The sequence below is a fragment of the Ochotona curzoniae genome, unplaced genomic scaffold (genome assembly GCF_017591425.1).
Source record: "Ochotona curzoniae isolate NIBS_2020 unplaced genomic scaffold, NIBS_Ocur_1.0 contig_3643, whole genome shotgun sequence".
NCBI lineage: Eukaryota > Metazoa > Chordata > Mammalia > Lagomorpha > Ochotonidae > Ochotona > Ochotona curzoniae.
In genome coordinates this window covers 285,594-312,941 of record NW_024465933.1, presented here as the reverse complement: position 1 = coordinate 312,941, position 27,348 = coordinate 285,594, and the positions used below count along the sequence as shown (strand labels likewise).

At 43.6% G+C, this 27,348-nt stretch overlaps 1 protein-coding gene and 1 non-coding gene across 3 annotated transcripts in view; both read right to left on the bottom strand.

Moving 5' to 3' along the window:
- The window catches only part of SGPP2 (sphingosine-1-phosphate phosphatase 2), a 116,918-nt gene that overhangs the window by 36,212 nt on the left and 53,358 nt on the right, over positions 1 to 27,348 (bottom strand). The window lies entirely within an intron of this gene.
- Positions 16,177 to 16,283, bottom strand: LOC121158208. The gene has a single exon (XR_005884169.1). It is a non-coding gene; the product is annotated as a U6 spliceosomal RNA (small nuclear RNA).

Sequence of the window (27,348 nt, the reverse complement as noted above, 5' to 3'; positions counted from 1 at the left end):
CTGTCCAGCATTCTCTCAGACAGCTCATGTGGACGAACAATTCATTCATAATCTTCTGAATTCAGAGCCTCACCATGTTTTGCAAGCAAGCACCACACAATTTCAAGCAAGGTTTGAGCACACACTGAAGTGTCCCTGCCTATAATTAGTATGTAAACTGAGAGGATCCTAAATATTCGTTTATTGTTTATTCCATCATCATTTTTTGTAAGAATGAGGTCACTAGTGCAAGTGCTGTGTACTGTATTTGGTACTTTTTTTTAAAATTTATTTTATTTTTATTGGAAAGGCGGATATGCACAGAGGAGAGACAGAGAAAGATTCTTCCGTCTGATGATTCATTCCCCCAAGTGAGCGCAACGGGCCGATACTATGCCGATCCGAAGCCAGGAGCCTCTTCCGGGTCTCCCACGCGGGTGCAGGGTCCCAAAGCCTTAGGCCATCCTCGACTGCCTTCCTGGGCCACAGGCAGGGAGCTGGAAGGGAAGCGGGGCTGCTGGGATTAGAACCGGCGCCCATATAGGATCCCGGGTGTGCAAGGCGAGGACCTTAACCACTGCTCCATTGCGCCGGGCCCTGTACTTGGTACTTTAAAGAAAGCATGCTTGCGTCTGAGCCATTGTAGTTGGCACACTCATGGTTGTGCTGTTGCATAAACAGTAAAGCCAATTTTGAAGATGCTATTCCTCTATGAACTATTCTACTGTAGATATGTCCCATTATTTAAAAGTAACTTTTAGCACAAGGCATATTATTCTTTAGAAATTAAACATGCTGGCCCAGCACAGTAACCTACTGATTAAAGTCCTCGCCCTGCATTGCCAGGATCCCATGTGGCTGCCAATGCATTTTGGTGCCAGTTCGTGTCCTGGATATTCCACTTCCCACCTGGCAGCTTCCTGCTTGTGGCCTGGAAAGGCAGTCAAGGATGGGCCAAAGCCTTGGGACACTGTACCCACATGGGAGAGCCGGAGGAAGCTCCTGGCTCCTGGCTTCAGATCAGCTCAGCTCCGGCTGTTGTGAGCACTTGGAGAGTGAACCAGCAGATAGAAGATCTTTTTTTCTCTTTTTTCCTTTTCTTTGTAAATCTGACTTTCAAATAAAAAATAAATACATCTCTAGAAAAAAAATTAAGCATGCGAAAGTTTGTGTTAGCTATGAATTTTATTTCAAGAAAGCAAAAGGAATTTTTCACCATATTTAATATTTAAAATGGGTACTTAAAATTTTAAATGAGGTATTTAGGAAGCTAGACACAAAAGACCATAGACTGCATGAATTCATGTATAGGAAATACCCAGAATAGAAAACTGCACAGACAGAGCATAGATCAAGGTTTGCCTGGGGCATGGGGGCGGGACATTTGAAAATCTGAACTCCAGAGGTCAGCAGGGTCCCAGTCACTTCGCAGCCTCTTTCCTTGCCTCCTGCAGTTCCTGGCGGCTGGAGGGACTCCTGAACGCGTGGTCTACAGCTCCCCTCCCTGCCTCTCTGGTCACATTCATCCCCTTCCAGCTCTTCCTTTTCTGTCATCTCAACTTTCACTCTTTCACATATAAGAATGTTTGTCATCAGTCAAGGCCTGCTGGGTAATAGCAGGATGATCTCATCCCATGATCCTTAGCACTTTGTTGATTTGGGGAATATCATGAAGAATAAAACAGATGAGATGTTTGCTCGCAGAGAACACATGTATTGAAACAATAACAAAAAGTGTGTTTAGATTCTTGGCATTTTATAAATGTAATAATAAAACAGCATTGTCATGCTTTAAAAATAAAGAAGTGCTGAGACTGACAGTATTTTTTTTAAAGTTTGCTCTAAGATATCAAAAACATGACTCCAAATTTTCAGCATTACAAGTTATCACGGAATTGTAAATTTAAACAATAATGAAAGACCGCTACAAACATATTAGGATGATCAAAATCAAAATACTGGCTACAAGCCAATGCTGGTAAGCATGTGGGGAGACAGGGAATTTCATTCATCACTGGTAGGAACACAAAATGTTGCCGCTACTTTGGAAGACAGGTTCCTACACAACTAAACAAAATACTAACATATAATTTGATAATTATGCCTCTTGATATTTCCTCAAATGAACTGAAAATGTGCCGTTACTACTTCTATTCTCTCTCTTACACACACACACACACACACGCACACACACACACACACACACACACACATCCTGCACACCTCTGTTTATAGCAATTTTATTCACAATTACCAGAACTTGGAAGCAACCAGGACATCCTTTAGTAGGTCAGTGGCTAACCTGGCACATGGAAGTGCTGGAATATTATCTAATACTAAAAAGACAGGAGCCATCAAACTGTGAAAGGCAGGAAGGAATTTTAAATGCTCGCTGTTACTTGAAAGAAGCCAATCTAAAAGTGGTATTTACTATATGATCCCAAATATGTGATGTATTTTTGACTATCTGAAAAAGGCAAAACTATGCAGACAGTAAAACATCACAGGTTGCTAGTGTTTCAAAGTGTGGAGTGATGAAGAGGTGGAGAAGAAGCGGAGCGAAGAGGATTCCTTGGGCAGTAAAATTATATGGCACCACGACAGTGAAGATCTGTGACTGTTCAGTGGTTAAAACCTAGGAAAGACGTAACATCAAGAGTAAACCCTAAGCTAAGCTAAGGGCTTTGGGGGGACAGTGCCGTGTCAATGCGGGTTCCTCAACTCTAACAAATGCATCTCTCTGGTGTGGGATGTTGCTTCCGGGAGTTATTATTCATGTGGAGTAGGCTGAGGGTACATAGGAACTCTCTATATTTTTGCTCAGTCTTGTAAACCTAAAACATCTCTCAAAAATTAAGGCTATTTTTAAAATTATTATAGCGGAAGAGAACCACTCTCCATTTAGTTTAAAAGGTAATTTGTATAATGATTAATGTAATTTGACTGACCCCCGAATGAAGGATTTTGGTCTGTAGTGTTGAAGGGCACACCTACCTAAAGAGGATCCAATTAAGTTCCCTCGTCCATCACGCTTCCCTGGACTGAGGTGCCAAAGGCCTGGTGTCAAGGCAAAAATCTTGAGAAGACAAGTCAGGAAGCAATAATGGATCATTAACCCCTTCAGCAAGCTGCCTGAGTAACCCTAGGTGGAGCTGAGCGAGGGTGCAAGGGCTCAGTTTCATTAAGAGGAATCAGCCCATCTTCTTCCTTCTAGACTGATTTCAGGATAAACGGAATATACAGATGGGCAGAAAATCCCATTGTCTGGAGGGTGCCTGCTGATCACAAGTAGACAATGGACTCAATTGGTAGTAAGGAGTTCGGTGAAATATTTAATGCCTATGTGATAATAATTCTACAACGTAATTTTTTTTAAAAAAAGATTTATTTATTTTTATTGGAAAGGCAGATCAGATTTATGCGGAGAAGGAGAGAAAGATCTTCCATCCACTGGCTCACTCCCCAAATGACTACAATGGCTAGAGCTGAGCTGATCTAAAATCAGGAGCCAAGAGCACCCACATGGGTTCAAGGACCCAAGGCTTTGGGACATTCCCATTGCTCTGCCAGGCCACAAGCAGGGAGCTCAATGGGAAGGGAGCAGCTGGGACACAATTCGGCACCCACATGGGATGCCGGCACTTTCACGGTGAGGATTTAGCCACTGAGCTATCACGCTGGGTCCATCTACAATGTACTTCTAAAGACATGATTTTAATGCTCACATCATCCTATTTCACAGATGAGAACACTGAGGCATAGACAAGCTATCTTGGCAATGATAATGCTGTCAATGTAGATGACTTGTAGATGACGACTCAAATTTGATTCTCTGATTCCAGATCCTAATTGTCTCTGTATTATACCTCATCATTTGGAATTTGGAAGATTCATTACTGCCTCAAAGGTAAGTGCGACCACATGTATGAGAACAGATGTCTATCCTTGAAGAACTCAAATTCCATTGTCTTAATCCATTTAGTTCATCTGGCGCTTAAATGAGTTTACTTGCCTGCTATTGTGGATGAGAGATTAAGAAGTCACACCTGGATATTAACCTAGATGTCCATCACTTAATGACTGGAAAAAGAAAATGTGTTTTACACTCTCTCACACACACACATACAAACACTGGAATATTACTCAGTTGTAAAAATGAATGCAATACAACTGCAGCATAATGGATTGAACTGGACATTATGCTAAGTGAAACAAGCCAGACCCAGAAAAATATCACATTTTCTCTTGTTTCTGGAAGGTAATACAGAAACAGTGCAGAAACACTGTGTGGGCATTTGGCATTCAGTTATAAATATTGCTTCACCGAACATACTGTGTAAATGATACTTTTCTAAGAAAACCAACAGTACATACATGTATGCATATAATGTGTATTTATATTTGAAGTGAATATGGCAAAATGTTTTTAGAAATTGCAAAAATAATAATAACAGAAAAAAGATGTCCCATCTGAGTAGATAACTGCCAAATGGTTACTTCCACCATCTCACCAATGAATACTCTAGAAGTCTACTAGTGTTTTTGACTTGTCCTGGATCTTACTTCATATTCAAGCAATTCCCATTGAAGAAATGGGCAACTTCAGTCATAGGAAATCTATAGTAGATTTTCAATCTGGAAGGGAAGGTCTCCTTCAGTCTGGCCTGATTCACTACTAATCTGAGACTCTTCAGCTCTTACTGACTGCATCAAAAACAGTAAAGCTTGCAGGGACATTTTCACAACAGAAATTCCAACAAAGTTAGGACAATCTCCCCAAGCAGTAGCCAATGGCCCAACTGGTTAAACTCTACCCAATCACAGTGATCAAGCAGCCAAATATTATCCTCAACTTTTGCGCTGCTTACTATGGCAAAGAGCAAAACAGCAGAGTATTAAGTGGAATATGTGTGGCTCCTCCCCACGGATGCTCATTTTGTGGGCTTCCTACCAACCTGGAGCTGGAGGTTCCACATCATGACCAACATGCTTCTGAAACTATGGTCACTCACAAACCACCCTGTAAGCTCCACCAGAATCTGTCACACTCATGGGCCACTCACAGTTTCATTCCTTTAATGTGTATCTTCCAACTGACTCACTATTTTTTAATGAAACACTTGCGCAATCACAGTCTGCTGGTTAGCTATAATTTGCAATTTATATTAAAATGTGTAAATATTTAAACTAAAAGCAATAAACTCTTCGCATATAATAGACTATATTACTTGCATCCAATAATCTTTATGGGAGTGCCCCTGGCTAGGCTGTGATTGATATATTGCTCAGCTCCTGCAACACAAGTCTATCCTGAACGAATCTGTTCAAACAACAAGTTTCTTTTATTCATCATCATTCAAATAGTGTCTTGGAATCTGCAGCTGAATAGATTTACATAAAGTTCTGGATAAACTCTTTATTATCAAAACTCACAAAATCAATAACCAGATTGATTTGCAACCTTGTTTTTCTTAAAGATTATTTATTTACTTACTTATTTTATTGCAAAGTCAGATATACAGAGAGGAGGAGAGACAGAAAGAAAGATCTTCCATCCGATGATTCACTCCCCAAGTGACTGCAATGGCTAGTGAGGTGCCGATCTAAAGCCAGGAGTCTGGCTTTAGGCCATCCTCGACTGCTTCCCCAGGCCACAAGCAGGGAGCTGGATGAGAAGCAGGGCTGCTGGGATTAGAACCAGCATCCATATGGCATCCTGGTGCATTTAAGGCGAGGACTTTAACTGCCAGGCCAGCACACCAGGCCCTGGTTTGTAACCTTGTATATCAACTTGGCCTAAAATGTACTACTTTCATGTTTAAAACCCATGGAGTTCTCTCTGTTCCTCCCCACTCAACAGAACCATCAGCTTTTTTTGTATAGTGCCAACCACTTTACCCTTATCATGGCGGTAAACATGCAGTTGAGTAAATTCGATGTGTTCGTGCCAGGCTACTTATCAGGGCGCTTCCAAAATGGAAACTGTGGCCAATGGTGACTCCTTACCTGACCTCATGACAAATTCAGTGGCATTAATGGGGAGAACCTGGAGCACGAGATGATGAGATTCTGACTATATCAGAAGGCCCCAATGTTCACACTCACTTGAGAGATGATTACAAGGTGGAAATCTCTACTGCCTGTGCTGATGGCACAAGGCTCAGAATGGAAGTTCGCAACTTCCAGCAATGCCACCTCCACACCAAGACCGTGGCCCTTCTGGCCAATGCCTCCACTATAACTTTGAAATTTTACAGGAATCTAAGATCAGAGTCCATGCCACTTCTTCTTGGAGGCTCCAATGAATCCTCCCATAAGCTGCAGGCTAATATCAGTGATCAAAATCCTGAATCCCTGGCCCTTCTAAAGCTCTGTATGAGGTTAGCCTAGACATGAATGAAAATTCACTGACTGAGTCTTGTCAATGCCTATCCCATTGATGGAAACTTTGTCCGGTATTTGACATGTTGTGGATTCGACTTGACATCTGAGGAAAGGTGCCAAACAATAATGACACAAGGTGGTGAAGTAAGTACTGAGGGTCCCTGGAAGCCATCCTGAGCCAATGCAGGATCAACTGTTATCTTTGCAACAACCACTACCCCACTTTTCTTTCTTTTAAAAGATTTGTTTATTTTTATTACCAAGTCAGATATACAGAGAGGAGGAGAGACAGAGAGGAAGATCTTCCGTCCGATGATTCACTCCCCAAGTGACTGTAACAGCCAGTGCTGTGCCGAACCGAAGCCAGGAGCCAGGAACCTCCTCCAGGTCTCCAACACAGGTGCAGGGTCCCAAAACCGTGGGCCGTCCTCTACTGCTTTCCCAGGCCACAAGCAGGGAGCTGGATGGGAAGTGGAGCTGCTGGGACTAGAACCAGCTCCAGGCAAGGACTTTAGCCACTAGGCTACTACACTGGGCCCCTTTCTTTTTTTAACTGTTAGTATTTTCCATGATATGTGGGGATAGTGGTTCCTCACTCCACTGCCCCTTTCTCAAGCCGCATGGTCTCCATCTACCTCCCCCTCTCATATTATTTCAGTAGTATTTTCCTTCAGTAACAGTCAAAACTCCAACATCCTGATATTCAAGACCATCATGGCATTGGAGACATTGGCCGTGATGGAAAACCTAGAATCCTATTGCCAAGGTACATCTAACAGTTTCATTGGAAGTCTTTGTTGTTGTTGTTGCTGTTGAACTCAGGAGTAGAGAGGCATACTGCAATGCATCTTTACCTTCTGGTATGCGAGCCTTCATGTTATAGTTCATCTAATGAATATATATGTAAATATATATATCTTTTCACATAAATATCTATGTGTTTGTATTTTACCTTATATCAGAGAGAACATATGATATTTGTCCTTTTGGGATTGGCTTCTTTCACTGAACATAATAGTCTCCAGTTGGGATCATTTTCTTAAAAACAGTAGAATTGCATTCTTTTTAATGGCTGAGAAGTATTCCATGGACTAGATATGTACCAGTTTTTCTCCCATTCCTTTTTCAATGGGCAACTGGGTTGTTTCCACACCTTTGGTATTGTGGGTTCAATACTATAAAGTAAATGAAATACTATAGGTAGGCCTATGCTCTCAATACTTGAAACATGAAGAATTGACTACCAACTTTGCCTATATTTTTAATTTATGTATTTATTTTATTTTTATTGGAAAGTCAGATATACCGAGAGGAGGAGAGACAGAGAGAAAGATCTTCCATCCAATGATTCACTCCTCAAGCGGCTGCAACAGCTAGAGATGCGCCAATCTGAAGCTGGGAGCCAGGAGCCTCTTCTAGGTCTCCCACGTGCGTGCAGGGTCTCAAGACTTTGGGCTACCCTTGATTGCTTTCCCAGGCTACAAGCAGGGAGCTGCATGGGAAGTGGTACCGTTGGGATTAGAACCAGCACCCATTTGGGATCCCGGTGCATACAAGATGAAGACTTCAGGCTCTAGGTTACAGTGCACGGCCCCTCTTTATTTTTTAGCTTCTACCTATTCCCTCTTACTTCCACTGCCTTTCTTCTTCCTTCCTGCCTACCTGCCTTTCTACTTAAGAGACAGTGAGTGAACATGAGGGAAAGTTTTCCCTTCTTTGTTGGCCAACCTCTGAAGTACCCACAGCAACCGCAGGCCCCGAAGCACCCACAGCAACTGCAGGCCCCGAAGCACCCACAGCAACCGCAGGCCCTGAAGCTAGGGAGCAGAAACTCAATCCAGCATCCCCATGTGAGTAGCTATCACCTGCTGCTTCCCAGTGTACATCTCGGCAGAAGCTGGAGCCAGGGGCCAGAGCTGGGACTTCAACCCAGGCACTCCAACATGGAATGCCAGTCAAGATAACTGCTGACTAAACCTCTAGGCCGAACATCCATTTCTAGTCTACATTCTTAATAGAACCCAAACAATGGCTGCCGCTCAAATAAAAAATATTTATTTCTGGAGGAATTAAATATTCCACCATCCATCCAAGTTCTGAATTATGGTGAACTGAGTCTCATGGTTTGCCTTTCCCATGACTGGGTAGCTTCACTATATAGAAGGAAATACAGATGAATGTATAGGTTCATGAGGCTTGCACTGAAACCTGAAAGGGTTAGAGTCCCTCCTAGCAGTGACAGTGATGACCAGAGCAGAGAAAGTTCAAGGGTCCTAGGCATTGCAATGGTCTGGGTTCAGTTCCCTCCACAACCTCCCACTCACTTTTCATAATTTAACATGGAAGTGAATGGTAGCCATCACAGTAAGTGATTAACCGTAGACCTTCAGGTCCAAGTGCTTTTCATTTCCAAAGGGTGACAGCGCGGGCTGTATCTGCTCATCCTACTGCAGCCACACACGTGTTGGAGGGTGGGGAGTGCGAGCACTGTTTCCTGAGGAGGCCCTTTGCCATGTAGTAATCCACAAACAAAATGAATTATCAGTTAAGATGCCTGGAAGGAAATGGAGTGCCAAGGAAACGCATGAGAAGAGAAACTCCATGTGCAGCCTAATGAAATCATGGGAGGCACAACCTCAGGATGCAGGAGAAGAAAATCCACTTAAGACAGCCCAGATGATGCCCGCTTTCAGTGAGGATGCCCTGGATGTGCATCTGCTCAGCTAACCTGGGGGAACTGCCGCAGCGATGCCTCCTTTTCTTTACACAGCATACGTTAACACTTTCAGTCCGACGTCACCAGTCATGCTATCAATAGAAGAGAAGGCAATTTCACACGCATTTCAAACCCTGCTCAACACGATGACCGTGGACAGACGTGGCTTTAACCACATATGGTAAAATCAATTCAAAACCTAGAGAACATGGCACACTGTCTTCTTACCATGTTCCAGTCACCGTGTGTCTGTTTCTCGTGCTTTCCTACATGCTTTACTGCTTCCCATTGCTTTTTCTGGTAATCACATCTCTTCCTTCCAAACCGAATACAGACATTCCGCCAAAAGTCAAGACGAACAATGTCCTTACTTAGCTGTTCTCGCTTCAGATCTGCATTAACACCACTGAGAGTCACATCTTCGCAACTCACTTGTGAAAGTACACCAACCCCTGGTGTAAGACTTCACATCTTTCCTAGGAAGTTTCTAGATCTTGTTATAGTCTTTTCTGGATGTGAGAGAACACTTCGGTCCTGAGGTTTGGGTGGAGAATCTTACATCTCACAGCGGAACACCCTGCGACCCTATCAGTAGAAGAATAGTTCTCTCCACCCTGGAGTTGAATTCCACCTGCTTGTAGCAGCTTTCAGCCAGCCTCAGGGGTCAGGCATACACGTCAGGCCTGAGGTGAGAACCGAATGTTCTAAGATCAGGTCTGCAGCACTGGTATTCTGATTCTGCAGATTTCTGCGGTCAAGTAACGAAGGGCTAAGGAAGGGCTTGTTTGGAATCAACATAGAGACACCGTCTTGTTGAGCTCAATTTTTAAAATATGACTTACATCCTCCTTAAATGAAAAGACCCTAAACAGGAAGATTAACCTGAATTAGAAATGAGGTAAAATACATGGAAATAGTCTCCAGCCATTCTTCTCTGAAAATCAAGTTTCTTTTTTTCATTTTGGCTTAGGGTGTCTTTGCTCTGTGATTCTTTCGCCGGTCCCTCCTTTTCCCTGCTTCCTCCTCTGAGCAGTCAGGTCTCTCCCGGAGTGCAGAACAGGTTCTCTTCCCCTGGGGTTAGATGACTCCTCCTAAACAGACAGTCTTTGAGCAAGAAGAGACGAGAGTCCCAGAGCCCCTGCCTGACGCCCTTTCACTGCAGGGAGCAGAAGGAGGAAGCTATGAGAGCAGAGGCAAAGTGGAGGGGGAAGGACAGGACCCCACTGATTTTCCAGTGGGTGAGTGAGTAATTAACTTTACTCATTAGGAGGGGCTGTTGATCACATCCCTAGCACCTCAACAGGACTGTAACCAGGGCTGTAACCTCCTCATGACCTGTTGTTAATGAGAAAAGCTTCACTTGAGCCTGCTAGAATCTGCCTTCGGGGCCAATAGGCACATCCCGGCTCTGCTGAGTGCTTTACTCTGTAATTTTCACATACTATTGCAAGGCTAGGTTCCCATGAAGGTTACTGGGAAAGTAGTCTTTAACTTTCCCACTATTCGATGAAAACTATTTGATGAAAAGTTTTCCTAGATTTGCATCCCAGACCAATTTTTTCTTTCCTTACGTTTGAAGATTAGAAAGACCAACTCAAAGATGGCCTTGCCATCTGGCTATCTTGTCAGAAGTTTTGCTTGCCAGGCTGTTTTGACTTCCTGGGAACACTGCCTTCCAAACAAGTACAGAAATCAGAAAGGATGAATTTCTAACATTTGTAACTTGGCACCAGTCATTTAAATGTGAGTTATAAGTAAATTTGTAGGTGAATCAGCCACATACTCAAACGCTGTTTCTTTGGAATTTTCTTCCCTAACTACTTAACACAATCTGCTTCTCACTCCTTCTTTCCTCATGGAACACTACCCTGCTTGCATTTGTACCACACAGATGCATAATAACAGCTCTATGTCAAAAACCTGCAGAAAATGAAATTAAGAGATAGGCTTGTTTTGGTGTAAATTTTCAAAATCTTTGCCTGTGTTTTGAAATGTTCATGGAAATACATACTTTCAAAAAAGATACGCAGGATTTCTAAGGGTTTTTTTTTTTGCCAAATAAACATGTTTTAATTCCATTTTACATCAGCTTTTTATGTGTTATCTTTGAGTTGTGAATGAATAAATGATGTCTCAAGGGGTTCAGCATTTTTAAAGCAACCAATGGTAACAGCATCATTGTACATGGAATTATTGATCAGCCCTCATCCAACCTTTTGTTTTACATGTCAGTGAGCCCAGGTGAAGTGGCCTACCAAGGTTTTTAGGAGCTCAGTTGGTTTGGATAACATGTAACTCAGGACTACTGGTGAGAGGAGCTCCTTTGTGAAGTAACATGAATACCAGAAACATGGGGTCTCATGGACCCCATTTCTGTTTGAACACCACCATCTTTACTTCCTCCACGGGATCACCTCTGTTTCCCTTTGGGGCTTTCTTAACCTGGGACTCTCCCCAGTTCCTCACACAGCTGGCTCTTTCTCATCTTTTAAATGCAGCTTGCACAATGTGCCCGTCTTGCACAATCTTGGCCATCCCCTCTAAAGGATCTAACACAGTCATCACATAGTCCCTCATCACTGGGTTGATGTGCTTGTTTATTTCTGTTTTACCTATACATCTACTCCAGGAACTCAGTAAAGGAACTGTCTGGTTCATTCCCATCACTTGGTATGGCACCAGGCATGTGGTGGCCCTTACAATGAATGGCGAATTAGATGTAAAGGCTGTTGCTCACCAATAACAAGGTAAGAAAGAAATCTGATGCTCTTTTCAAAAAGTAAAATCTAGATTCTGGCTTAGACATTCCTTAACAGTTCAGAAACAGAATTACTATAGGTTGAGCACCCCTATTGAAGATGTGTGGCACCAGAAGTGCTTTGTATTTCAGATTTGGGGAGAGCTTTTAAAATATTTTCATATATATAATGAACTATCTTAATGATAAAGCTCTAAACAAGAAATTCATTTCTATTTCATATATATCTTACAAAGATCTGAAGCTAATTTTACACAATATTTTAAAATAATTTTGTGCATGAAACAGTTTTGTAGAATGGAATTTACTGCTGTTGCTGGGTTGGTGTCCAGAAAGCTTCAGATTCTGAGGGCTTATGGAGCTTGAAGTTTCAGGTTGAGAATGCTCAACCCATGTATTTTTCATACTGAAAAAAAAAATATATGGCACCCAGAATGATCTTGTTTCCCAGCTTTCTATCAGGCCTTTTGGAGGACTGTTCTGGATGGGGAACCATTCCATTTCCAATGGGCCTGTGGGATGCCACAGGATATTCCTTCCCAGATGACTCCTAAGTGAGCTTTTACCCCTCTGAGCAGCATCTGCCTCTTTATATGAGTATACCATTTGTTTGCATAAAGCAAGGGTGGGGAATATTTTTCTGCCAAGAGCCATTTGGATATCTATGACATAATTTGTAGGCCATTTGTAATCATCAGATTAGAAATTAGCTTGTTATAGGGGCTGGCACTGTGGCTCTGTGAATTAAGATGCCACTTGCAATGCTGGAATCCCATATGAGCACTGGTTCAAATCCTCATGCTTTACTTCCAACCCAGTTCCCCTTACTGTGTCTGGGAAAGCAACAGAAGGTGGCCTTTGTAGAATTGTACTGTTCTTATTCCATGTGATGCTTACTGACTGAGTTCCTTCCAGAAGCAACAACAAGGAACCACCTGGCAAAGATTGAGGGGCAGGTGTCAAGTTTCAGCGGACTTTTCTGGAGCCAACGCTTGCCCCATGGCCAGCTGTGATGGAAAGCACGTGAGGCAGAGCAACGCTGGGAAAGAAGCATCGAATAGCATGTGTCCACACCTAGAATACTGGGCTTGGGTGGGCACCCGGGGGATCTCACAGCAGTTCTGCTGTTCCCGTGTCAGAGTGGACCGTGCAGCCAGGGATAGAGGTGGAGCCACAGGAAAAAGGCTGACTACAAGACTTCACAGGGTGACACTAAAGCATACAGACACTAAAATGTTTTTTAAATGTTCCTATTTGCATGCAAGAGAGAGATCACTTCAAATATTGCTTGAGTGATAGACTGGGAAGTGTCTAAAAATAGCTGGAGAGGGACTAGAGAATCAATGTGATAGTATAAAATCAAAATAATGCAGGCCTGAACTGGGAGGCTATATCCAGAAATGTCTGGAATGTAAAATTACCAGAGTCTGGTATAGAATAAATCTTCTACAGTGATTTAGTGCACAAACCCTGGCTCCCTGGAGAACTGAATTCTGCTCACTGCTTTAGGAAATACATGGCACTGAGCAGTGAAGCGCTAATGGGTGTGAAGCTTGTTGTTTATTTTGTAATTTTTCAGTTGCACATCTTACTGTGTTTGTTGGATTCACTAGACCTTGGCTTAAAGTCCTGCCCTTTTCAGATCTACTAGATTCATAAACAAATGAGAGTAAACAATTAACCAACTTATCTATTTTCCTTTTTGTTTTTTTATTCCCTTCCTCCCTTTATCTAAAAGTCTGTGACCTTTTAGATAAAGGTTAAGATGCAAAGGTTAAGATCCTATTTGGTTACATGTATCTCATATCAGCACGGCTCCATTGGAGTCCCAGTTGTGTTACAGAGTCCAGCTTCCTGCTAATTCATCTCTGGGAGACAGGAGGTGATGGCTCATGCACCTGGGTCCTGGCCATCCCATAGGAGAGAGCTGGATTGAGTTTCTGGCTCCTAAGTTTGTTCTGACATACAGTTCTAGCTGTTGCTGGTACCCGGGGGGAGGAACTAGCTGATGGGAGTGTTCTCTCTGCCTCAAATAAAATAAATGGATAAAAATGTTAAAACAAGCAAGTAAAATTTTGTGGCCTCAACTGAGCGAATTGTAAAGAGGTTTGTATTACTGAGTTACACAGAACACATATTTGATGCAGTTAGCTTGGTGGTTTTTCCTAAGTTGTTTCTAAATGAATAGCATTCTTCAAAATCATCATTGCTGGGCCCGGCGCGGTGGCGCAAGTGGTTAAAGGTCCTCGCCTTGCACGCCCAGGATCCCATATGAGCGCCGGTTCTAATCCCGGCAGCCCCGCTTCCCTTCCAGCTCCCTGCCTGTGGCCTGGGAAAGCAGTGGAGGACGGCCCAAAGCTTTGGGACCCTGCACCCGCGTGGGAGACCCGGAAGAGGCTCCTGGCTTCGGATCGGCATAGTATCGGCCCGTTGCGCTCACTTGGGGAGTGAATCACTGGACGGAAGATCTTCCTCTCTGTCTCTCCTCTCTGTATATCCGCCTTTCCAATGAATAAAAAAAAAAAAAAAATCTTAAAAAAAAAATAAACAAAATCATCATTGCTCATGACCTATTTGTTAGAAACAATAAAACAAAGCAATGGAGTGAGTCTGTGAACTCAGCTGGGAAAGACGTGTTATCCAACAAATTCGCAGTGATCCCATTAGTGATTCCATTTAGAGCTGGTAAAGTCAGTTCTAAAACAGAGCAAAATTTCAAGAACTTATGTGGGTGTCATGATGTAGTAGGCTAAGCTACCACCTGTGAGGCCAGTATCCTATATGGGTGCCGGTTCGAGTCCCAGCTACTTAGCTTCCTATCCAGTTCCCTGTTAATAGCCTGGGAAAGCAGCAGAATATGGCCTTGGGTCCCTGAACCCACACAGGATCCCAGAAGAAGTTCCTGCCTTGTGACTTTAGGCCAGCCCAGCTCTGGACCACATGACCACTTACCTCTCTCTTTCTCTGTAACTCTACCTTTCAAATAAAAATAAATTAAAAAGAAAAGAAAAAAAATCAAGAACTAAAATTTGGTTGTGGAAAGTGCTTTGCATTTGTATTTTAATATGGTTATGCTAAATGTTTGAGTGTTCAGAGTCATTAAAATAAAGTTAGGAAGTTAGATTGTGTTTGAGCCTCAATCTTCAGTTCTCTAGGTAGTCTTCCCATATAGTACACTAAATACTAGTCTAAAGAAAGTGACTATCCTAACGCTTTATTATTTATAGTAGTTTTTGCTGGCTTGAAACACCTTGTTGAGCGGTGTTCTGCAATCCAGGATTGTCATTTGACTAAAGGGAGTAAACACAAAGAAAATTTGGTTATAAAATGAGTTGTGATATTGTGGCTACAAAAGTGACTTTTAGCAAAATGAAAACTCCAGTGTAGCTGTGCAGAACTCCAGGGCGTGATGTCTCTGAGCTTTTTGTGTGTTTGTTTGTTTTTGCCAGAGAAGTTTACCTAGGTCAGGGCAGGTATCTTTACAGAAATACTTTTGGCATAAGGCTGTGGTGGCCTCTGTGTAAGGTGTCCTGGCAAAGTCTTGTGACAGTAATTATCAGGCAACCATGCGTAAGAACCTGTCTTTATAACCCTCAGTTAGATTTCTTTTTCCTTAATGTTGATACAAACAACTCCACCTTATTTTTGAAAAATGTTTACATTCCCTTCATAACCCAAAAGCAAATCTGAACTTAGATAAGGAATGACTGACTGGTGGTGGGTAAGATTCCTGCAGAAAGGAGGAAGGCGGGAACACTGCAATCGAGTTTATGACATCTGCAGAAAACGGGTTTTCTATGTTCCAGGGAGGAACAGACAAGGTTAGGGAGAACTGGCTGTAGAGAAGTGGGATGGAGCAGTGGAGGTGGGTTAGTACAATAGACCAGGATCTGAGAGTGGGTTTTATATGCTGGTAAAGATGGGCCAAAGTTCTGAAGCCTCAGCTAGCAAGAAACATAACTACAATTTGGTCAAGTGATGGTTTTGTCAAGATTGGTTAGTGAGACTAGAGTTCAGCCAGTCATTTATGAGACAAAAAATGGGATTTGGAAGGTCTGTGTTTGGTAAGCAGAGGGGATCTCTGTGAGTCTTAGTCCCAGGAAGAGAGAAACTTCCTCCTGGAATGCTTTCCTGGAACACACATGACGTGAGAGGATTTTCTTCATGGCCTCTGTTTTCTAGGAACATAGAGCTTAGGTAAAATTTCACAAGGTCAGGCTTGTTTTCTTTTGTTATTAAGCCAAGGCACCTTGATCTGGTGATCCAATCAGTTCTTCATTTGCAAGAAAAGTGTGGCTACCAAAGGGACTTTGGTCCTGGTGGTTCAAGATAATTATCTTTTTATATGGAACGCTTCATGAATTTGTGAGTCATCCTTGTGCAGGAGTCATGCTAATCTTGTCTATATCGTCCCAATCTTAGTGTATGTGCTGCTGAAGCAAGCACCAAGATAAATTTTTATATTAGCAAACTCTTGTGGCACTGCACACTATGGAACAGCAGGGTAGGGGAAAACTGAGCAGCTTTCAAGAAAGCAAACCTTGTCCGAAATTCTAGCACAGAGAAAAGGCACAAACATCTCTTTAAAACTAAGAGGGCTGAGTGGAATATTTAGTCTTTAGTAAATATTTTAAATGTGTTTAAATCCTGATTTGCTCAAAACATCTTTAGATGTCTAATTTATGCAGCTGGCCAACTCCTCCTAGAGAAATCCCCTTGACAAGATTTCAGACTTGAAGGTAGCTGCTGCTGAACTGCAAATGTGGGGTCCATCAGCAGGCTGAGCACTTGGCTTCTGAGTGTGGTAACTGTGGAGGCATGTTGCCACAGGAGGGAAGCTGGAAGTTGGTGGATAACACAGGAGACATGCCTGCCCCCTCTCAGCCTTTGCCTTTTGACTCGGTGGATACCTTTCTCCATCTCTGTGTCTGCCTCCTGCAAGACATCCTTCAGGGTCCTTCCTGTCCCCAGACTCTTCGTTTTCCTCCAAAAAGATCCTTTGTCTTAGGCCCTATACAGGTGGATGGTTCAGAATGGGCTTATAAATGTATTAACAACTTGCAAAGTCAAGGTTAGATTCAAACAAGAATACATCTGGACGTATTGTGCCACCTGTGAAATTGTGTGCTTTTTTAAACCAATGACTAGTCCATGGTTCCTTTATTCTTCTCTCTTTCATGCTCTTGACATCATATTTGTAGATGTTAACAGCTAGCTGTTTTCATCCTACAAATGAAGAGCTGGCATGTGACAATCACAATAGAGCAGCTTCAAGGGCAAGTGCATTCTAGCTTTTAGGAAGAAGATGTTACTGTAGAGAAGGGTGTTGTCTACTGAAGGATGCTGTTGGTTTGGCTCAAACCAGCAGCACAACAGGCTAATATTCAGCATGGAGGCTTTTACAAGAAGGTTCTAGTTACAAAATTGAAACCAAGATGTTCATGACCTTGCAAGAATTCAGAATTAGAAAAAGAAAATCCAACTTTCTAAATAAGCATGCTTCCAAGTACATAATGATAATTAAGTTCTCTCTGCTTTCAGTCTTACACAAAAAAGTAACCTGATGTTAAACAATCCTGTTGTCTGTCTCTTTGTGCCTAATTTTCAAGGAAAGTAATTTTAAGATAACCAAGCTGATCTTGGTAGCTTTTTTCTGTTTTCTGCAGATTTGTAGATTTCCTCAGTCTACAAAGCCAACCTCTTTGCTGTCATGATGAGAATATTTATTCTATTTCATAGAGTAATACCTGACTCTAAGTGGGGAGGGGAGGGTAAAAAGTCACTTAAGTTCATTACATTAGCCTGGCACTGTGGCATAGTACATCTAGCCTCTGCTTGCAACACCAGCATTCCATACGGGCCTCAGTTCTAGTCCTGGCTGCTCCACTTCTGACTCGGTCTCCTGCTGCTGGCCTGGGAAAGCCGTGGAGACTGGCTGAAGTCCCCCCGCTCTGGCTGTTGCGGCCACTTGGGGAATGAAGCAGTGAGTGAAAGCTTGGCGCTCTGTCTGTAATTGTGTCTTTCAAAAAAAATATGATCTTTAAAACACACACACACACACACTAAATTTGTGTAATTTCATTAGGTAGATCTAATGAATTATGTTCATGGTGACAAGACCTAAAAAATCAAACACAGCAGAGACCCAAGCGTGATGCATCTACAAAAATGTAAGATTCATAAAATGTTTCGTGATATTCCTTCAAAGGATTACTGCATGCCTGTCTTCTCACCTGTATCAAATTTTAATGTTCAAATTTATGTCATCTCAGCATGCTGATCTCCATGTTCATATATATGTCTATGTGCTTTAGATACTTAGACATTGTACTTTGCAGAGTAGTTTTCTTACATAAGAGAGAATGTATAATATTTGTCCTTTTGGGACTGGCTTACTTCCCTAAGCATAATGGATTCCAACTGGCACAATTCTGTTGTGAATGGGAAGACTTCATTCTTTCTATGACTGAGTAGTATTTCATAGGGCTAATGTACTACAGTTCCTTCACCCATTCCTCTGTTGCTGGGCATCTGGGTTAGCTACAAGTCTTAGCTATTGTGAATTGTGCTGCTGTAACCACAGGGTTGCAGGCAGCTCTCTTGAATGCAAATTTCATTTCTTTTGGATGTATTTTCAGGGGTAGGATGGCTGGGTCATTTGGTAACATACAATATGTGTCTCTAATCCCAAATAACAGTAAGGCTTCCCATGAAACTTATAAATATACCTTTATCTTACAATACCATGTTTTCTGGGAAAATAATGAGTAAGTGCACATCATATTAGAATTCTGCATGACAGCATCAGTAACCGTGCAGGTGAGACAGAAGTCCCACAGGTGGGTTTTGAGTTGGGTGCCTATTCACCTGCGCTTTTAAAATGACTTCAGTTGCAAAACTTCTGCTTTTCTTGCCAAACACATATTTAAAACCAGGATCCGCCTCTTGTATGGTTGTTTGCATTTCAATCTTAAAAGGGACACCTGGGCCTAGTGCGTTGGCCTAGTGGCTAAAGTCCTCACCTTGAACACACCAGGATCCCATATGGGCGCCGGTTCTAATCCCAGCAGCTCCACTTCCCATCCAGCTCCCTGCTTGTGGCCTGGGAGAGCAGTAGAGGACGGCCCAATGCCTTGGGACCTTGCACCCACATGGGAGACCTGGAAGAAGTTCCAGGCTCCTGGCTTTGGATCGGCGCAGCACCAGCCATTGCAGTCGCTTGGGGAGTGAACCATCAGATGGAAGATCTTCCTCTCTGTCTGTCCTCCTCTCTGTATAGCTGACTTTGCAATAAAAATAAGTAAATCTTTTTTAAAGAAAGGGACACCCTAAGAAGATTCAAGGGTTTTCATGTCCTTTAAACAAAATATTAAATTTTCTTAAAATGTATTTCTATATGAATGTGAAAGCTAGAGTTAACATGTAAGAGCTAGATAACAGATGAACAGCAGTTAAGAACATCTTTTTGTGATAGCTAAGATGTTTTAAATCAAGATTGGCACCTGGTTTTCTGCAACTCAGACCTTGACAGGGATTTAAAGATTTAATCTTTTCAGTGTGAAAGACACACCCTTTTGATTGCCCTGTACAACAAATAGTCATCTTCGAAGAGTGATAGACCTGGTTTTTTTTTTTTTTTGGCTTTTTGCTTTTCTTGTTTGAGATAAAGTGAGTCCCCAACACATTCTAAAAGCTTTCTACTGTATAAACTTAGGTTTAAATTTCTGGCAAAAGCCTGAAAGAACATTTAGCTTGTTTGGAAAACATCCTCCAAGAGGGTGAGTCCCTGCTCCTTTCTTCCAAATCCTTACTTTGAACTCAAACACTCATCCTCCTTACTGGCTACAGCAAAATAGACCCTCACCCTTCAGCCTGTGTCCATGCTTCACAGCTAAATGTTTTCCTGTGATGAGGTCGAACCCTGACAATCACTCAGCTTTCCTCAAGGCCGCTTCTCAGGCTGGCACCATGTTACAGGTGCACAATCGAAACTGCCGAGTTAGCATTCAATGCGTGGATTAGCGTTCTGCTTGGCCAGAACTGTTTACTGCGGCTTAAGAAAAGAAATTGACTCTCTTACTCACTCAACCCTTGCTTGCCAGTGTGATTTTGTCAGGAAGTCAGCCTACTGCTGCTCACAGTTTGAGAATTTCCAAGTCAGAAGTTTCTGGAAAAGCTTCTGCATGTCATTTCCTAGCCCCCTAGAATTGAATTGCTATGTGTTCAGAAAACAGTTTTAAATTTGAACAAAATATTTTCTTCCCTTCTGATTTCAGTGCCTGCAAGTTCCTAGGAGAAATTTAACTTAGAAAAGAACAGGAACAATACACATTTTTCTAGTTAAATCTGAGAGTATGCAATGTAAGCCGTAGGTTTATGGATGTGCACATGCGCACACTCACACAGGACTAAGCCAAGAACCAGGCTTGTGGGCTGGGCATCTCCACCCTCTCTTTGTACCTGAACTGGACGCACCCTGAACCTCACCTTTGGCTTGCCTTTGCACAAATGATTCCAGGTGACTCAGAACCCAAAGAGGTTCAGCCATTCCTCCTCGGGGAACTTATTCACAAAGAACCCCTAACTGCTCTTCTCTCTCCTATTGCGGAAGACCACAACAAAATGGACAAGAGGAACCGAGCCAGTCAGAGTGCGTGTTGGTCACCAGGGGAAGTTTATGGATAGATATATTATTGCAGTCAGAGCACAACTAGAAATGTTGCCTCACGAACCAGCATTGTGACAAGCAGGCCAGTGCAGCACCACTATCCCACATGGGCTTCAGTTTGAGTCCTGGCTGCTCCACTTCCAATTCAACTCCCCACGAATGTACCCGGGAAAGCAGCGGAGGATGCCCCAAGTCCTTGGGCCCCTGCATCCAATGTGAGAAACCAGGAAGTAGCTCCTGACTCCTGGCTCCAGCCTGGCCCATCTGCAGAGGGAACCAGAAGACACAAGGCCTCTTTCTCTGTCCATCCCGCTCTTTCTCAATAATTTCGTCTTTCAAATAAGATACATCTTCTAAAACAAAAACTGTCCTGCAGGTAGTCTCCTCACCAACAATCATCACGAAACCGTTGGAGTGGGGTGAGACCTGTGGTTGTTTTGTTCAACTTCACATTTTACAGATGGTCACACTGAGGCCCAGGGATAACACCATTTGGCTAGTTCCCTGGGCCAACTGCCCAGACTACAATTGATTGCCTTTCTATAAAACCCAGCAGGCTCTGAGCCTATCCCAGCCTGGCTGTACCTCCCTGAAGGCTTCTTGTTCTGTTTCACTAATGAAATATATGCCACGTAAAATCAACAGAGGGTAGGCGATTTTCACTTGGGTTAGAAACCAAGTCTCCTAATACCTCATGGGAATAAATCTTGCTTTGATTCAATTATTCCTGTTCATCTTAGAGTTGTAGGAGTCCGCCACCATTCCACTCCGCTTTCACACACAAGTCCTGTCTAATCTTAGGTCAAAGCACTTATCACAGAGCAGGATTAAAGGCTAAACATTACAAAGATAATACACAGATGCAAATGGTTAATTGTGCTCAAATCAAAATGAAGTCAGATTTAGGGAATATTATTTGTTTTTTCTACTTCTCATTAATGTGCTTTACTACTCATAAAACAAAAAGCAAAAGTAATTGAACACATTTATGACACAAATACTAGACTACAGTTTTCAGGGTTCTGGAATCTGAAGGCTGTGGTTTCACATCAAGGCTTGAATCCCTTCTGTGGCTGCTCTGTCGGCCGGGCTGCCTTCCCACGTCATTTCCTCACCTATAAGATGGTAGTCATGCCAGCAGTGACCACAAACTTCACTCAGCAGTGTTTGTAAAGGTCATGGCCTGGCAGTAGCACATGATGAGGACCTGTGCCAGCACGGCTGTGTGTGGCTTACGTCTGCAAGTGTCAGTAGTTGGGACTGTACCACCTTGACATTCAGCAGCTCAGGAGCCAGTGTTCCATCTCACAGAGGCTGCAAGAGGAGCACAGAGCTAGAGTTAGCCCAGCATGGAGATTGCTGCGGCTGGCCGGCCGAAGCTTCCGATGCCGTCAGGAGCACTGTGGGATGCAGGAGGCTAGGGGAGGAAAAGAGCTGGTGCCCCTGCAGCCCAAACCAGGAACTCCGGGCTTCTTAGGTTAACACTCATCTGGCTGAAGCCCTTTGCAAAAGGAAGGCCTCCTAGCCCTGGGAATTACAGGTTCAAAAGGGCCTGCCTGGCATCTGGTGGTGGTGGTGGTAGGGAGCGAAGCAAAAGCATGGAGGGGGAGGCTGGTCTCCAGGGACCTGTCTCCAGGTCTCCTGTCTGCTCCAGGGACCTGGATTCACACAAAAGGCTCCTCGTGAGCCCCCCAGCCTCTCCGGGTGAGAGGAAAGAGGGGTGATGCAGTCTGGTTAATAACACCAGGTTGGATTTGTGGCTCTCAAGCTTTTGGGAAATCCCCAAAGGAAAGTGTGTCGTCTCCAGCTGTGACCTGATAGAGCCCTTAGCTGATGAAAGTGCATCTCTCCCCTGCCCATCAGCCTGCAGGCGCCCCAGGAGAGCCGCGAGGAATGTGTGGGCCCCTCATCAGTCACACTAGAGGCTGGGCAGGGGCGGCACGCAGGCGACATGGAGATACCCCGGGGCAGAAGCCTAGGGAGTGGGAGGCAGGCTGACAAGAAAAATGCCCAGTCCCCTTCAGGTCAAATCCCCGCGTCCTGAGAGGGACAAAGGGCCACTCTTCCCCACACTTTTTCTTTTCCACTTGGCTGCTTTGCAAAATAGGATACGGAAGTGGGGGTTAGGTTGGAGAATGACAAACCCCCAGGATTAGCCAGCGGCCCTCTTCAGGCCTCAACTCTGAAACAAAAGGACGAAAGCCCTCCTCCACCCCACCCGGTCTGTCCCTGGTTTGTTCAGGTTTTCCCTGGTAAGTGTAAACCCTGGGCCAAATGGGGACCCCAGCGGCCTTGCAAGGGGGATGCCTGGAAAGTCTGTGACACGCAGTGGCCATCCAGAGAGGGTACTTGCAAATGAGACTGTGATGCCAATTGGATCCACTCCAACACAACTGGCAAAGCACATTTCTGAGTAATTGGATTAAAGTTAAACATACATAGTCCAGTTCTGTGAGGTGAAGTAGTGGGAGAAAATTTGTGACAAAATCCAGGCCAGAATGGTGGCTTTGTAAAGACCTTGAAGGCCCGGGAAGCCCACTGGTGTGGGCGTGGGAGGACAAGGCAGCATCAGCCATAACAAGCGAGAAGCTCAGTGTTCTCTGGGGGTCAGTCTTGATATGCTGTTAACAGCTAGAATAAAATTAAAGGAAAGGCAGGTCTGACTCCAGCACAAAACTCTATAAAACCTTCAGTTTTTTCAACATTATTTTTAGAAGATCCAGATTCACCTCATTCTTAAAGATATTCAAGCCACCAGGGTTCTGGGGTTTCAATGTTACGCCTAGCTAAGCTTTCCAGCAACCTCCCAGCCACACGAGAAACCAAGGACAGTGTTGGAAGGGATGCTCTGGCAGTAGGGGGCACAGCAGAGCCCCTGTGTGGGAGGACCACGCTTCTGTTTAAGCAGCAGCACCTGCCTTGGCAGTGTGGAGCGGGGAGAGGTGCAAGGTGCTGGGAGTGGGAGAGGACTCTTACCAAGACACACAGAATAGTTCTGTAGCTAATGGTGCTAATGATCAGAGACCCACATTTATTTCTCCATATGAGTTCAGATTTAAAGCTTACAAAAACAAAACAAAACAAAAAACCTACACCCAAACCAAAACTTTTCCTTTTTATGTCTCAGCAGCAAATCAATGCATTGCATATCACACCCCCTCCCAAGAGCCATTGACTTAATATTTAACTACGGCTAAATTACAGAGTCTACTTCAGACAGAACTGGGCAGAATCCCTGACGCCTAAATCAATTTCATTCACCATGAGTTAGTGAGGGTTACAATCTGGTCATTGTTGAATACTTTTAAAGACTCATTAATCTCCAGCAAGAACCAACTTAACAATCAGGGTGATCTTTTGAAGTCAACAGTGGTGGTGGTTTAAACTGAGGATTAAGAGATAATCACATTTAACGTCATCTTTTCAGCACTAAAACTGACCCCAACCTAAGGGCTGTGAATTACTGGACTAGAACAGGGATTTTTTTTCTTTTCTTTTCTGTCACCCTCCTTCTTACCTTCTTAGGAGAGGCAACAGACTCCCTCGCAAGACGCAAGACAGCACATGGCAACCTGGCCACAGCCATATTGTGTTTTGGCAAAGTTCACCTCTTAACTAATTTAGGGGACAGTTTTACAAAATAACATAAACCTTAAATCTGTTTTGTGGTAAAGGTATAAGTTAGCTCATTACTGCTGATCAGAATGTGAGAGATTTCAAAGAGCATCATTTTAAACTGGAGCTTTCCAACACTGGGTTGTCTTGCAAGAGCAGGAACAGAAGGGCCATTGGAGAGGAACTGGTTTTTACTTTTATGCCTTCTTTATCATCAGGACTTTTAAGTCTATAAAAATGGAATTTATATTTGCCCAACAATTAAACATTTTCTTTTCAAGTATTCTTTCAATGATGTTAGAAACACAAAAGGCAGACAATCTAACAATCACTTAACAATGGATGTAAAGTGTTTCTCAAATGTCCTATTTCATAATGAGGAGATGAAGAACATCAAACAAAATAAGCACTTTGGGTAACATACATTTTAAACCACACCATCTTGCTCTAACTTCTGCTTTGTTGTTGTTCTTTTTGATACATCTCTATTGAGATATACCTCCTGGTAGAAAGGAGACATGGTAGGTATGCCTTCACGGAGACAGAGAGACCTTTTATCGGATGAGTCACTCTAGGTCTCCCACATGGGTGGAAGGGACCCAACTCCCTGGGGCATCCCCTGATACCACCCAGGGTATGTATCAGTAGGAAACTGGAATTAGGAATAAAGTTGGGTGCCAGATACCCCAATATGAAATGCACATGTCTCAACTGTTAACCACTGTGTCAAGCACCTGCTTTAGAACTCTTGCAACTGTCACACAGAAAACAGAATGTAAGTTCATGATCATGTCACAAACCTCCAAGTATTCTCTTATTAAGCCCTCCCTTTCACCTTACGGCTAGGGAAACTCAAGGTTAATGTGGTGGCACAGTCGTATATGATGTCGGCATCCCATATGAGCATCGGTTTAAGTCTTGGCTATTCCTGCTTCTGACCTATCTCTATGATAATACACCTGGAAAAGTAAGAAAAGATGACCCGAGTGGTTGAGTCCCTGCAATCCAGGTAGAAGACCAGAAAGAGTCCCTGGCTCCTGGTTTTAGCTTGGCCTATCCCGAGCCATTGTGGTCATTTGTGGAATAAACCTGCAAACAGAAGATCTTTCTTACCCCCACCCCCTTCTCTACGTATGTGTGTGCCTTCCTTTCTCTGTAACTCTTCCTTTTCAATAAGCAAATATCAAAAAGGCAGATTTATGGAGAGAAGTAGAGACAGAAAGATTTTTCTACCTACTATTTCACTCCCCAAGTGGCTGTAATGGCTGGAGCTGAGCCAATCTGAGCCTTGGAGCCAGAAGCATCTTCTGCATTTCATATGTGGGTGCAGGGTCCCAAGGCTTTGGGCCGTCCTTGACTGCTTTCCCAGGCCTCAATCAGGGAGATGGATGGGAAGCGGGGACCACCAGGACATGAACCAGCACCCATGTGGGATCACAGTACATGCAGGGTAAGAATTTAACAACTAGGGTATCATGCTGGGCCCCAATTATCCATTTGTAAGGCAAAGTTACAGTAAGAGAGAGGCACAAAGATACTTGGTACACTCCCCAAATGGCTGCAAGGCCAAGCTGTTGCCGGTGGGTGCTGGCTTCACCTGCTATAGCACAATGCCAGCCTCTCCTCCTGGATTTATGCAGGTATGTATTTGAAAGGCACACAGAGTGGGGGCAGAAGAAAGGTAGGGAAGGAGGGAGGAAGGGAAGGAGGAAAGGAGAGAGGGAGGAAGAGAAAGAGAGAGAGAGCAAGAGAGAGAGATTTGGTACACTGTCCAAATCCCTACCAGGGGCAGGACTGAGCAAGGCCAAAGACAGGAGCCTGGAACTTCAGGTGTGTCTCCTATTTGGGTGGCAAGGACCTGATAACTTGATTCATCTTCCACTTCTTTCTTAGGCTGATGAAACAGGGAACTAGAAGTGGAACAGCTGGGATTAAAAACTGGCATTCATATGGGATGCTGGCATGGCACACAACAGCTTACTCCATTGCTACAGAATGCTAGCTCCTTTTCTCTCTCTTATTTTCAAAATAATAAATAATTTTAAGAACAAAATTAAAGCCATTAATTATTAGAAGTAAGATTACTCCTGCCTGGAAACTCACAGAACAAATCAAGACCTTTACTATAAATATGAATGCCATGAAATATCTATAAAAGAGGCAGAATATAAATAAGTAAAATATCGTTAGAACAGAGCCTCTGAACCCAAGGATCAATCTTGCCAACAATATTTACAGTGCCGCTTCACAAAATGGAGAATAACTTGATTTAGCAAGCCGTTAGAGACTTGGCTTCATGTTACAAAACTGAACACCACACAGATTCGATGAAATTACCTCTACTCTTTTAAAGAAACAGCAGCACAACTTGCATGACTTTATTCCTTACTAGGGCTGTCCACATGCTGAAATGGAGTCCAGAGACTGAATAATCCCTGTTCCTGGGGGCCCAGCCTCTGAAGTAGCACCCCGAACTGCAGACCTCCCATCAGAGCCCCATTCACAGGCTTTCCTGTTCTGGTGCCACAGGCTAACCGCCTCAATATGGGATAGAAGCTCATTGAAGGAAAGCCTGGCTAAGTTTGCTGGGATAAATCCTGATTTGTCAGAAAACGTAGCAGGATATCACGTTAATGAGTGTCATGAGAGTAACGCTAAAGCACAGAAAGCAGCAGTGGGCGAGAACACTCAGTCAGCTATTTTGAAGGCCAGAGCCTCAGCTTCAACCACCGGCAGCATGCTTGCATTTCCCCTGCTTATTCTACACAACAGCCGGGGTCTCTCTGGTAGAGGGGTAGCATCAAACCCACTTTGCCAGGCCTGGGGTGGTAGCCTAGCAGCTAAGGTTCTCGCCTTGTATCCACTGAGATCCCACATGGATGCTGGTTCATGTCCTGATGGCCCCCGCTTCCCATCCAGTTCCCTGATTGAGGCCTGGGAAAGCAGTCGAGGACGGCCCAAAGCCTTGGGACCCTGCACCCACATGCGAGATGCAGAAGATGCTCCTGGTTCCAAGGCTCAGATTGGACAGGGTCAGTAAGGCACAGTGTCCATTCTTGCCAGTTCCTGGTGGAGACAAGGATGCCATTTCTACAGGGGGAGGGGTGAAATGGAGGGTGTGTGTGTGTGTGTGTGTGTGTGTGTGTGTGTGTGTCAGCTCCAGCCATTATGGCCACTTGGGGATTGAATCATCAGGTGGAAGATCTTCCTCTCTGTCTCTCCTCCTCT